At 38.2% G+C, this 15,174-nt stretch overlaps 1 protein-coding gene across 2 annotated transcripts in view; it reads right to left on the reverse strand.

Moving 5' to 3' along the window:
• LOC127455690 (CD276 antigen-like) overlaps positions 1-15,174 on the reverse strand; it is a 160,507-nt gene that overhangs the window by 8,925 nt on the left and 136,408 nt on the right. The window contains exon 8 of one of the 2 annotated variants that reach the window (XM_051723746.1): positions 14,710-15,086. The exons of the other annotated variant lie outside the window; for it this stretch is intronic. The gene's annotated coding sequence lies outside the window, so the exon portion shown is untranslated. Of the gene's footprint in view, positions 1-14,709; positions 15,087-15,174 lie in introns of those variants that run through there. 2 annotated transcript variants of the gene reach the window in all.

Consider the following 15,174-nt stretch of genomic DNA (forward strand, 5'->3'; position numbering starts at 1 on the left):
CAAGAACAAGACTGGGTCATATTTCACTTCAAAATGAAAGAGAAAGAAAGAAGAAATTATATTTTACTTAAAAAACATTTAGAGCATAAGGTTTTAATTAAAGACTATTTTTGGGCAATTAAGATTTTGTGCATTGTGATATTATTGTTATGACTAAGAAGCCCTTATAACTGTAATGTGAAAAACAATTATATATTTAATTTTAAATTATTTAGTGGCATTTGTAATACAGTAACAACATCATCATAAAATAAAAAATACTGTATTACAATTAAGAGAATATTCATTTAGAACAGGGATGGGCAACTGGAGGCCCGCGGGCCGTATAAGGCCTTCTGTATTGTTGAATACGGCCCGTCGGACAAGACTGAGGATTGATTTTATTTGAAAAAGGGATTATGTAAAGATTGCATTCAGTTTATGATGTTATTACAACTATTGACCAGAAGAGGTCGCTTGTTCTTAGCAGACCTGCTGATCACTCTAGGATTCTAGCATGCAACATCTTACACTTGCTCACCATTTATAAGGTAAATTGAGCTAAATTTTACCTCAGCTTGTCAGCGACATAGTGCGCGCTATTGTTAATGGTCGCAGGTGGAACCCATGTCTTTTGTTTGCCTGGATACGAAATCTGTCATTAAAGATTTCAATTTGATTCGCAAATACACCATTGATAAGTGATCAAAGAGGCATACAGTATGAGAGATACATACACCAGAGTTGCTCTCCTCACAGATGTAAAGGGTAAATAATACATGGGTAAAAGGCATAAAAAGTTTTTACGAAATCCGTGACAGTGCGGGAATCACCAAAGACATCTAATGCTGTTTTGCTCGTGCTTGTGAAAAACGAAAAAGTTGTTATAAGAGTGAGAAACTTTGAAGAAATGCACGATTGAGATGCCTGACTGATTGTTGAAAAGTCTTGCGAATAGAGAGAATGTTCTCTGACGCACGGGACTGTTCGGTCAGTGCGTGTATGTTGTGGTGCTGAAATGTTTTGAATTAATGCACTGAAATGTTATGTTCTTGTATCCAGTATTGTTACTGATGATAATATTTAGATTTTAACTAATACCTATAAGCTGTTTTATGAGGTGTGGTTGAAAATGTCTGTTCATTTGTGTGTTTGTCTGTTGCAAATGTAGACAATGCAAATGAGATATATTTTCTTGAAAATGTAAGTCTGAAGTATATTGCTTGTCAGTTGAACTTGAATTTGTACATGTGAATAGCATGTTTTAGTAAAAACGCAAGTTACAAAATAATTATATACATTTTTATAAATATTGTTAAATAAAAATGTTAATATAGGTAACAAAATCTTTAAAAGAACATTGCATTAGTTGTGCATAGATTACCAACAATAATGAGGAAATTGAGTAAAGGGGTGAACATTGTTAGAGTGCAGATTTGTAATCCTGCCTCTTGGTAGAATGGAGAAAAATGTTGGCCCTCCCCCCTTCAAAGTTGCCCATCCCTGATTTAGAATTATGGGAATTACAAAAAACTCCAAAGTGAAATATCTGGATACAAAGGGCTTAATTTTCATGAAAATAATGCCACAATTCCAAAAATCCTAATGGTCCTAAAATAGGCTATATTTTCTTTATGAAAAAGTTTCGTTTTTATTATTATTCATTTTTATTTATTTATTTATTGTGGTGAAATGTGACCTGGACATGTTTTTGTGCAATTCACTTGTAAGTTCTTTTGCATGACTTGCATGCATGCTTGCAAAGAAGGAAGGCTGAATCTTTTTTTTTTTTTATCATTCTGTCAGACTGCCTGTGAAATGGTCAACAACTCTGAGCCCCGGGCTCTCTCTGTCAGCAACACTAAATATCTTCTCACGCAGTGTCCCTGCAGATTCCCTCTGTCTGTTAAATCCTGACACACACGCATGCAACCACAACACACAACCTCCACATCTCACGTCAGGTCCGATGGGACCTTGCTTCTTCTGCTTGTCATTAAACTATTGCTTCAATCACATGAGTGCACACATATGCTCTTCTATGAAGGACTACACTTCTCATCATTCCCTATTGGAAATTAGCCTGAATGTCTTAGTTGTCATGATTTATTCAGGAGTTTTCATGTGTAATTCATTTGCTTGGGTGTAAACCATTTAGTGGTGCTAAATATACCTGTGTTAACTTATTTATTCAGTTGAATAAAAGTTAAACTCAGAACATACAGTAGTCTGTTGATACCCTTACAGAAAAGTACTGAGATGGTACCATGGTACAGTGATAGTATCAGAATCAGAATCAGAATCAGCTTTATTGCCAAGTATGCTTACACATACAAGGAATTTGTCTTGGTGACAGGAGCTTCCAGTGTACAACAATACAAAAACAGCAGCAAGACATAGATAATAATAAAAAAAAATAAAAAAAATAAAACTAATTATACACATACGTACAGACACACACATACATACATACACACATACACATGGGTAGTGCAAATCTAATACAATCTGTTATGTACAGTTCAAATACAAATCTGTTATGTACAGTGCAAATTTTATTTTTTTTTTTATTTTTTTTTTTCCTTCAGAGGAATGAAATGGCAGAAGAGGTTGGATGTGTTGGATAAATATAAGAAAGACTATACTGTGTATTGCACATAGTTATTGCTCAATGGGGCAATTTAACTGTTCATGAGATGGATAGCCTGAGGGAAAACTGTTCCTGTGCCTTACGGTTCTGGTGCTCAGAGCTCTGAAGCGTCGGCCAGAAGGCAACAGTTCAAAAAGGTAGTGGGCAGGGTGAGTGGGGTCCAGAGTGATTTTTCCAGCCTTTTTCCTCACTCTGGAAGTGTATAGTTCTTGAAGGGGGGGGGGGGACCAATAATCCTCTCAGCAGTCCGAACTGTCCTTTGTAGTCTTCTAATGTCTGATTTCGTAGCTGAACCAAACCAGACAGTTACTGAAGTGCAGAGGACAGACTCAATGACTGCTGAGTAAAACTGTATCAGCAGCGCCTGTGGCAGGTTGAATTTCCTCAGCTGGCGAAGGAAGTACAACCTCTGCTGGGCCTTTTTCACAATGGAGTCAATGTGTGTCTCCCACTTCAGGTCCTGTGAGACGGTAGTGCCCAGGAACCTGAATGACTCCACTGCTGCCACAGTGCTGTTTAGAATGGTGAGGGGGGTCAGTGTTGGGGTGTTTCTCCTAAAGTCCACAATGATCTCCACCGTTTTGAGCGTGTTCAGCTCAAGGTTGTTTTGACTGCACCAGACAGCCAGCTGTTCAACCTCCCTTCTGTATGCAGATTCATCGTCATCTCAGATGAGGCCAATGACAGTGGTGTTGTCTGCAAACTTCAGGAGCTTGACAGAGGGGTCCTTGGCGATGCAGTCATTGGTGTAGAGGGAGAAGAGTAGTAGGGAGAGCACACATCCCTGGGGGGCACCAGTGCTGATTGTACAGGTGCTGGAAGTGAATTTCCCCTGTCTCACAAGCTGCTGCCTGTCTGTCAGAAAGCTGGTAATCCACTGACAGATAGACATGGGAACAGAGAGTTGGTGTAATTTATTCTAGAGTATACCTGGGATGATGGTGTTGAAAGCTGAACTGAAATCCACAAAAAGGATCCTTGCATATGTCCCGGACTGTCCAGATGTTGCAGGATATGATGCAATCCTATGTTGACTGCATCATCCACAGACCTGTTTGCTCAATAAGCAAATTGAAGGGGATCTAGAAAGGGTCCAGTGATGTTCTTCAGGTGGGCCAACACCAGTCTCTCAAATGATTTCATGACCACAGACGTCAAGGCGACAGGTCTGTAGTCATTAAGTCCTGTGATTTTTGGTTTCTTTGGGACAGGAATAATGATTGAGCATTTGAAGCAGCATGGGACTTCACACTGCTCCAGTGATCTATTGAAGATCTGTGTGAAGATGGGGGCCAGCTGGTTAGCACAGGATCGAAGACACACTGGTGAGACGCCATCTGGGCCTGAAGCCTTCCTCGTCTTTTGTTTCCGAAAGACGCGACTCACATCATCTTCACAGATCTTAAGTGCAGGTTGAGTAGCAGGAGGGGGGAGGAGGGGGGTTGCAGTAGGTGTTGGTGTTTGTGTGAAGTGAAGGTCAGAGTGGGTGTGGGGTGTGAGATTGGGCCTTTCAAATCTACAGTAGAACACATTCAGGTCGTCAGCCAGTTGTTGGTTCCTTAGAGGGTTGGGGGTAGGAGCCCTGTAATTTGTGAGTTGTTTCATGCCACTCCACACTGATGCAGGGTCATTAGATGGTAATACCAAAGGCTATACTGTAATATGGCACTCCATCAAATAGTACTTTATTGTACTTCAAAGAATGCCATTGTACTATCAAACATGAAAATGCGGTATTACCATGGTACCATGTCCAAAAAAAAAAAAAAAAAAAAAACTAGTAGTACCTTGTTCACTTTTTGGCACATATTTTTGAGTCCCTAGATTTCTTTATCAACTTCAAAATTTATGTTTAAACTTATATGAACATATAAGGGAAAGTGTATGTCTTCAGTCCTGTGACTGGCCACCATTTCTTTTTAGTTGCTCACCATTTTTATAAGATTTTTGCCTTCCATAGTTCAGTTAAAAAAGGTCCAGTGGTGTGAAAAAACAATTAAAAGTACAAATATTCCATGTATTGTCACAATTTATATGATAATATTTAGAGCTGACAAAATTAACGTATTTAGGCATGAGATTAATTAAAAAAGTTTAGTGTGTTTATTTTCTTTATCGCGATTAACGTATTGTTACATATTGTTTTGTTTTCTTTCCTAAAAATGATTTAAATGCATTTTGACAGGAAAAGAAGTGTCAATTTTCAGTACTTTCAAAATATGTGATTTATCACCATTAACTACAAAAAGTTATGCGATTAATTGCAATTGAATAATGTATATATATATATATATATATATATATATATATATATATATATATATATATATATATATATATATATATAATACATAATCAAGAATAATCATGTTTAAAGTTGGCCTTTGTATTTTGTTAAAATGCTTTCTCCTATCCCAACTTAGTATAAATATTAGAAATAAGTTAGCTTGTTGTTGTTTGAATCTTTCAAAAAGTTTAAAGTGTTTGAGCATCACGACTAGCCTGACATAGAAACACTGACTCAACGAATGGTGGTAGTTTGGGGTGTGACTATCTTGGTCTGACCAGTGGCAGATGGTGGAGTGTTTGAAACTTGTTTAAAAACTTTGTCATTATTTTTGCAATTCTCTTTTGTGCTGTTAGTGACACAGAAATTACACACTTCACCTTTAATATAAGCTGACTAAATTGAGTCCCGACTGTTTACTGCTAATATATAGCAAACTAATGAAAGACGTGTGCTCACAATATTGCAAGTATTGTGAACAATGAGAACATACTGTATAACCACAAAGGTGTTGTCTAATGGGACAGTTCATTTTAAAGTTTAACATAGGCAAACTGATTATTGGCACTTTTCAGAGAGAGCAAATTTCTCTGTAGTAGCATGCATGAATTGTGCTCAATCCTGTCGGTTTTTTTTCTGCTGACAAGCTGACTGATAGTGCATGAAAGTATCTATGACTAAGTGAATCATATACTCTTTGATGCATCTTAGAAGTGTGTCTACTTCAAATAAACGAGTATAAGAAGCAGTCAATTTTCCCCCCATCATTCCACAGGGAATCTGTGTTGCTTTCTAATAGCTAAATAAGCTGCAGTAAAATCTGATTGTGCCTTTTATCCAGCACAGATCCTCAGGCCTGTTAGGGCGGTGAAGTGAAGGCCTCAGTGCCTATTACACTGAACTAACACTAACCTTGCCCAAATGATTGACCAGATCTTCAAGAAAGAGTGCTTAGTACACTTGAGTTCTATTTAAATCATGTTTTGTTAAAGGGGCCATGATTTTATTTTTCCACCCCAGAGGTCAGCCATAATGTTAGACAAGGCTTTTGCATCAAAAAATAGTAATCCTTTAGTTTTTCATGAACATTTTCCACCCCCTCACAGACCCTTAGAACAGGCCATTTTTTGCTGCTGTACCTTCAGTGTAAACACCCTCCTTGGAAAACGAGACTCGAACATGCAGCGGGTCTGCTGTATGGTGCTATATTGCTTTATCAGTGCTATCCTTCAATAACAGCCTCTTTGTAACAGATTCACAAGAAGTAAGGGGTAGGTTTAAGGTTAGGGCTACTAATTATAATTAACATTATCAAAGAACAATAGAAGTCAATGGGTTTCTCCCGATTAAATAAACCATTGGGATTCAATAGCTAACTCTCTTAATATGGTAATGATAGGTGCAGACAGGATATTGTTAGTTGACATCCAGGAATACTTTGTGAGATATGATGAGAATTTTAGTGCTGTCAAGCCAGTTTTAATCTAAAATAAATCTGATTAGAATTCTAAGCTGGAGTTTTCTTTTCTGATCTGTACGGCCATGCGAGACACGCAACACACGCTGACCTTTAAAAGTCCTGCGAGACCCCAGTCAGCCAAATCTGACATAAACACAGCTAAGTGCTAATGGCTATTGCAGTCAGCAGAGCTTTGTCCTGTAAAATTCATTAGAGAGCATGCACAGCTACAGAAGCAGGGGATGGGCGGCACTCATTTGCATGCTTTGCAAGATGCTCAGGTTCTTTGAGAAAACAGAGATGTGACACTCTCCTGTCTACCCTCTTCTGTTTTTCACTCTTCTCTTCTCTTCTCCTCTCTGCCTATCTATCCCTCTTTCCCCCCTCATTCTCATCTGAATCACCCTGCCTTTGGGGCTTACCAAAGGAGACTCTTCAAACACGGCTTTGTACTGGAGCAGAGAAACAAGATTAATGCACTTCCACTGCTCGACTTGCTTGAAGGGAGAGAGACCCGGTATAATTAACACCACGGGGCCTGGAAGGAGAGTTGGGGGAGGGAAATCATACAAAATCATAGAAAACAGAGGGAATGATTTCTTGGGTAATATTTTTTGGTCCCATCTTTTCTTCGAGTGATGTATGTTTTGATTAGCACAGTCAGATGCGAGCTGTCCTAGCCTGAGAGCTATCTTGGTTAAGGGGGCATTCATGCAACTAATTATTAGTGAGAGTTGGGCTGTATCCAAATTCATGAACCGTTATATTCTGAATTCAATGAAGAACTTAACTGTTCTGTAAGTGTGCAGATGTGTAGTTTAAAGAAATTGTCTTTGAGCTGTGTTTTATGATGTACTAAAAACCAGAGGTTTTTAAACTGGAGTCCTGGCACCCCAAGGGGGCTGCAAGAGGGTCCTAGGGTGTCTGTGAAAAATTTGAGAAGAAAAGAAAAAAAAAAAGATTTACATAATATATTTTTTTAGGGCTGTCAAATTTGAAACGGCATTGAGTAGACATGTTAAACGCATTTAACACATTTACCAAATATAATATTACTGTTTCATTATGCTCATAAATCATGAGGTTAAGTAAGGAATAACTGATGACGGACCGCTGAATTATTGTAAAATAATGCACACCCTGAGGTGGTAATGCGGCCACAATGCACAGCGGAGGGTATCATCATATTTGGAAGTCCTTGGCATCAAAAAAGTTTGAAAACCCCTGCTAACAACAATCATGAAAACAATATTATGTGGTTTTGTTAAACTAGAGCCATTTAACCACGATAAACAACTTGCTTGTTACCTATATCACTTACTGTACACTTGAAAAGAGCCATGTGGCTCACAGTTCTCCACCTTTTTGATTAAATCTGATGGCTCCTCAGCTCATGTGGCTTTATGGGATAGTAAGGTGTCCTCTTCACTTTGTACACTGAAGAATCTCAGCAGATGCAGTCCATCATCTGGGTATTGTTCACCTATTGCATTTTTAATACTTAGGATTCGGACATTCTACTCATTTGATGCATATTTCATGCATAATGTGTAGCAGGGATGTATGCGTATTTGTACCAAGAGATAGTGATATCTATCTTTGCAGCAATATGAGCGACAACATCCATTGTGGGCATGTCCATCTAAGCAACAAAACTGAGAAAATTTTTACTTTATGCAAATGAGCAATGATGAGATGCAGTGACTATCAATAGGTGTGAAGACTTTGGAGCACACGTGATTTGCCTCCTGTGAGATACTTTTTTGAATTTAGGCAAGATGGAAGAAAGTTATGTTACTGTAAGCAATTTCATTGATCTATATGATTTGTCTCTGCCTACATGCAGGGATTTCATTAAAAAATGTTGGAGTGGAAAACGGCTTTAGAAATTGTCGCATTCGAAGTGAGTGTAATTCCTGTATTGATATCTTCTTCCTGGTATGATGCATTATGCAATGCACTAATTTATATACTTTGCTTTCTCCTCCAGAATGCTACTTTTTAGTGACAAGAAAACTGATTCCTTAGAATGGCATCTTATTTTCACCAGCAATACATTACTTTTGCTGATTTCAATGCCCTTGTCCAATTTTGCCACTCTAGAGGGAAAGCGTGTTGGAAAGTGATGCTTCAGCAAGTTAATTGTGCAGAGGTGTTGGAGTACATTTACAGACCCGTCAACATGCACTGTGACATATTATACTATGACTGGCTAATCTTCAAAATATGGAATGTGTGTGTAGCTCCCTGATCATTCCCCCCAACTGTTCCCATCCCTTTTTGTATTTTATTATCATCACTGCTATCATTTATATTGGAGTCAGTAGAACAGAGGGAGCTTGTTCACTATACTGTATATATATAAATAAATATAAGTTTACCGGGAACAGGAATAAAATATGGCATTCCCATTTCAATGTAAATGAAGTAGAGAATGAATGCTGCTTTAGATTTGCAGAGCTACATTACAATGAGAGTGTCACACCAGTGTTTTTCTGCACTCAACACTCTCCTATAGGCTCTGCACTCGGCACAAATTAAACTGTCTATCAGCATGAATCCCTCTCCACAAAAATGGAGGCATCTACTCTTCTTCTATTTGAACCTTTAGTGCAAAGAATAATGAGCAAGTGGTTAAGTATGTTTAAAGGAATAATTTAACCCTGAATTCATATTCAGTCATTAACCGTTTGACTTTCTCTCTTCTGTTGAAATCAAAAGCTTAATTCTTGAAGAACATTTTGGCCATGTTTTTTCCTTTCATATTGCTAATGAACTTTAATGGGGACTCCAAAATAAAAAAAATAAAATAAAAAAAAGCAGCACCATAAGTATCATAGTAGTGGTCTATATGACTTGTGCAATATAATTCAAGTCTCCTGAAGACATACGATAGCAACTGTGTGAGGTACAGACCAAAATGTAAGTAATGTTTCACATATAATTTTTCACTAAGGTAAGATGTAACCACTGAGACTGGATCATTGAGTTAGTGAGTTGAAATCGAGAAGCGGCTCAGTCCGATTCATGAACGAATTATTCAGGTGGGTTTTGTGAACCAGATCGATCAACATCTTTGAAAAGATACATGTAAACAGTAGTGCCCAACCAATATATCGGTCGGCCGATATTATCGTATCGGCGTATATATGTTTACCTATATACGCCGATATAAAAAAAAAATTCAGAACATATAATGCAGAAAACAATGCTTTAGAATTGGTGTCATAGCGTAGTTTGTCCAGCAGAGCGTGCTCCGACTCTATTGTTTACAGAGCTGACTCTGAGCTGACGTGGCTCTGCAGACAGGGCAGAGTTAAGCTGTGTGTCTTCATGTTAAGTTGCTAACTAGTTTGTGATATACATACTGGAAAGTTAATAAACAATGACCCCATCATTTTCCCTTTTCAGTATTACTAATATAACATTAACCCTGTCCCTGACAACCATGTCACTCATGTTTATCTTTGCTATTGTTTGCTATGTTAGCCAGCAATAGTTTGTCAGTGCAGTCTGTAATGTAGCAGATTGAAAGGTAAACATCAGAGCATCTTTTTGCAGCTCAGCAGACAATGGTGCGATGGTGGATTGTGTCTGTTGAGTGTTCATTTCACACTATGTTATTACATTGTTGGTGAGATACAATGCTGGAAAGTAAAAAAAAACAATGTCCATCTTTTACTCTCCATGACAACGAGCTTATAGCTAACTAGCTAATTACGTAGCTACTTTCATTGTTGTCAGCTGAGTGTAAGTTAATGTGTAAACATGTATTCACCAAACTGTTTTTGTTCAGGATTCACGGTTTGGTACCCCCTTCAACCGAACAATTCCAGTCGTTGCATTTACAAAACGTAAAATTTAAAAGTCTGATTTTCCACCATTGTTTACCCTGAACTTGCATAGCAGAATACGGTGTAACACTGCTGCTGCTGTTTATCTTGACTCGGCAGTATTAATATAGTCAGCATTTGACTGATACTAAACAGTAATACTGATGTTTATTTAGCTATTTATTTTATTTTTATTTATTCTTTATTTAAATGGTCAGCATTTGACTGATACTAAACAGTACTGATGTTTATTTAGCTATTTATTTTATTTTTATTTATTCTTTATTTTAATGGTCAGCATTTGACATACTAAACAGTACTGATGTTTATTTAGCTATTTATTGTATTTTTATTTATTCTTTATTTTCTCAGTGTTCATTTCTAGAATTTGTTGACAATGTATAATAATAATGTCAAATATTCTTTGATTAAAATATTTGTTTAAGAAAGCTGCCTTCTGAGTACCTTTGCATAGTCATATCGGTGCAAAATCGGTGAAAAATCCACATAGAAAAAGTCTGTTTTCATTCCAGCTCAAAAATTAACTATATCGGCCACCATATCGGTAATCGGTGAATTTTTCCTCTCTAAAATTTGTATCGGTCTCAAAAATCCCATATCGGTCAGGCTCTAATATGGATTTAACCACTGGAGTAATTTGGATTACTTTCATGCTGCCTTTGCTACAGTTACAGAGACAGGATCCCAATCGCAGAGTTCAAAAAGCAGAGATTTATTAAATACAAAATAAAGGGAAAAAAGCTCAACCAAAACTCCCACAAGGGGGAAAACAAACATAAAACTACCCCATAGGGGAAAAATTTGTCCAGGCTGGGGCAGAGGGTAATGGAAACGGGCTGGGCTGGAAAACGGGGCAAACACACAGGACCAACTGGACCGGCTGGAACAAGACCAACCAACAGGACCGACTGGAATACACACAAGACACACAAGACTGGAAACAAGACGAACTGGCATTGGACAGCAAACATGAGGAGACTAAGATAGGGAGAGAAATCAACAGATTAACAAGACAGGGCAGGTGACTAATAAACTAATAATGGGCAAACAAGGAGGTGGGGTATGACGTAAGACAGAGAGACACGTGGTGATACAGAAACAAAATAAAGCCACGTGCTCTCACAAGACAACAAAACACCCGAATGGCATGAGCGCACATCGCCAAGACAATGAGGCAATATACGCCCATTCCAACCAACAAACACGACGAGACAATGCGTAGCAACAGCAAACAAAGCGATGCCACGCATTCTCACACTAAAACGAGACCTGAGCGTACATCGCGAGGCAAACGCCACTCGATGCACGCAACAGGCGACTAAAACAAGACAGGACACCTGTGCGAGAGTTTGGCCACACACACACACCCGACACCTTAGATCGAAGTGACGAAACCTCATCACAACATGAAGATAGCTCGCGACCCGGGCGCGCAACGTGAGCACTACACGAGGCGCACCAATATTCGCGAGAGACAGACAGACTACTGATGCGAGTGCATGCTGCCAAGATGACATAAGCGCGATGCACCCACGTCAATAACAGACAGACATGGAGCACGAGTGTCCGGATCCCAACACAGACCGAAACTGAACCAGACAGGAAGTCAGGATCCAGACACCATGCTCCCGACATGAAACAAGATGGACCGAAGAGCGCATGGTAGGGAATACAACTGAAACCGCGCGCTCACACAAAGACAGACAACGAAACACAAGACAGACATGGGACGATAATGATATGGTCCTGTCAGACAAAAACCCAGACTGACAGGACCGTGACAGCCTTTATATGCTTTTTGGACCTTAAAAGTTCTGGCCACCATTCACTTGAATGGTATGGACCTACAGAGCTGAAATATTTTTCTAAAAAATATTAGTCATACACATCTGGGATGGCATGAGGGTGAGTAAATGATGAGAGAATTTTCATTTTTAGGTGAACTATCCCTTTAAGAAAGTAAATAGGGTAAATTTTAATTTCATGTTGTCTTTAAGCCATTCAAACTCTTGTTATTTAGCTTGACACACAAAATGCTCTCTCCCCCATCGGGCCAAACGGTTCAGTGCATGGTGAGAAATGGTTCAAGTAGCATTTTCACGTGAGCATGGTTTGATACGGTACGATTACATACTGTTCCCAACCAGGATTTTTCAGCACGGTTGGCTATCCATTCACAGATTTAGTGATGAGGTAACTCACAATTGGTCACTTGCTCAATCCATTCTAATCCTGATTTCGCAGCACCAAAGTGGAAAAAGAAACCGTAATTGTACAAACAAGCTGGATTGTTATGTAAAGAAACGGTTCCATGATGAGAACCATTCAGCCCGATTGTGTAAAAGCGGCTATAGTTAACTGTGTTACCTAAGGGGAACAGGCTTTGGGTCAACAGCAAGCAACTCTGATTGGTAAATCATGAACTGATGATTCAGTGTCTTGGGTTCCTTCTAATATTTTGTTTGCCCCATGCAGCTATAAGCAATATATCAATCACACAAACTTTGAATTGCCTTTTTTTCAGTGCAAGCACAAGGGCATTGCAAGCATTGCTCTTAAAGTCCTAGCTGACCCCCAATTGGTTTCAGTTTACATTAAGAATTCATTAGATTAGGCATCGTATAGGTCTCATATTGTCCCTGACCGGCCCTACTTCCTTATTACACAACTCACGTCTCTGTTCATTCTCTTCCAGTATGTCATACCACTGATAGAATGCACTCATAGAAATGCTTTCTCTTTCACTGCGACCATCCCTGCCTCGGCTCTCAACGTTTCTACATGTGTGGCCCTATGGACAGTCTGCAAGGATGAGAGATATATTTAAAGTGACAGCAAATGGATAAGGGAAATACTATATATAGGATGGGAATTAAATCAATATTTTAGTGCAGTACTTAAGGTATGTGTGGGTGAGCCATTATGTGCCACTAATTGCCCCTATCAGCTCTATCTGTAGAAAGGAATCACTATGACAGCTATTAAATTTCATACAGAGTCTTGAACCACTGGGATAACAATTACTTTCCCGAAGTGACTATTTGCACAAGGTGTAAATAGCACATGACACACAGAGCAGCTATTTTCACTCTAATAGTCTGGTGGAAAAACAGTAATTGAAGACAAACAGTGATGCTTCAGTGGCATGTGAATGTCCTTTTTTTAGTACGGAAGACCTGGGTTCTAATTCGCCTTTTGACCACTTTTTCCCATCCTGTTTCTTGTCTCCACTCTTAATATTTCCTTTAATACTATGTATAATAATAAATAAAAATTAATATAAAGGTTGATTTCCTCACAGTGATTTGTTCACAGGGGAGTTGAGAGAAAGGTTTGAACTGGGTTAAATTAACAATGGTTTTACTATAGTAATTTTCTAGTAACCATGTTATTTGGCAGAAGCCATAGTTTTAATGCAATTCACCATGGTGTAACTACAGTTATATGGTGTTAATATTGTAGCCATTTTTAAATTTTTGGTTACTATGATTTTAATACAAAATAATACAGTGATACTATGGTTACTGTAGTAAAACCATGGTTAATTTGTGTAAGGGAAGGTTAGGGTCAGGGTTTGGTTTAGGGGCAGGGGTTGGTGTAGGGTGTCTGGGGGACTCTAAATAAACACAATAAACATGCTGCAGTGATGCCCCTATGCTGTATGTTAGTATTTCATTAGGGAAGCAAATAGCAACTATCGCTACTTAGTGCAAATAGACGCTAAATAGACATCTTTTTCCGCACAGGAAGAAAGAATACAAAGTGAAAAGAATACTACTAAGGTTTTTTGGTGTCTATATTTTTTAAGACACACAAGCATGCATGTATTTTAATGCTCTCATTCATTTCTGAATAATAATAATAATAATAATAGTTGTGTATGATTATTCTGAAGAATAGGTATGCACCATTGTCTTAAAATGGATACAAAAATGGCCTAGATTAAGTCATAATGCCTAGAGATTTCATAATGGCTGAACATCCATGGTTTGGCATGGATGTTCTGATTTGATCAAAGGTGATACTTGGCCTGAAAAGTTTGAGAAACACTGTTTTAGATCATTAGATGTGATGTAATGTTCCCTTGGAAGGCAGTTGAAGGAAAAGGCAGTCTAAGTTTCCAAAAAAAGTGCCCAAATAGAAATGATGTCTGTCAAATCATTGACTGTCTGAGCAACAAGGCAGCTCCTTTCGGTTTTGGACACAACCAATGTTTCGAGACTCAGGGAATACACCTAAGAGAATCCAGAGCATATGACAAACAGACATTAATTAAAATCATTTACTCTTGCTTTTACTTGAGTATTGCAGCTATTAGAATAACATGACCTTATAATACAGAAAAAAAAAATGCATGAATTTTACAAAACTGCAGTGAAAGTACACGAGGAAATGAATGTGCGTGTGTGTGTATACATATATTACTCTACATCCAGAATAAAATATATTGCAGTAGGACAGCATTAATCAATTTAAAATATCAATATTTGAATAGCTCAGAGGTTTATAGTGCAAAAACATCAGTATAATTACATGCACTGACTTTTATTAAATAAGATATGCTGCATGCTGCATTAAATTAAACAGTCAATACATAATGCAGTCATGCAATTCTAAGAACAAATGACCATTTGTGACTGAGCTGAGGAGCTTTAAGTTAAAGTTCCCCAAAATGAACATCTGTCATTCACTCTCATGTCATGCCAAACCTGTATGGCTTTCTTTCTTCCGTGGAACACAAAAGATGTTAGGCAGAATGTTAGGGAAAACAACCTCAGTCACCATTCATTTTCACTGCATGGGAAAGGGCATCATCAAACATTCTTCAAAATGTCTCCTCTTATTTTCCATTCAAGTCTGAAATGACATGAGGGTGAGTAAATAATAAGATCATGTTTTGTTCTTGGGTGAACTATCCTTTTAAATGTGTCTATTCTGGAAAACT

Source organism: Myxocyprinus asiaticus, chromosome 18 (genome assembly GCF_019703515.2).
Source record: "Myxocyprinus asiaticus isolate MX2 ecotype Aquarium Trade chromosome 18, UBuf_Myxa_2, whole genome shotgun sequence".
Taxonomy (NCBI): domain Eukaryota; kingdom Metazoa; phylum Chordata; class Actinopteri; order Cypriniformes; family Catostomidae; genus Myxocyprinus; species Myxocyprinus asiaticus.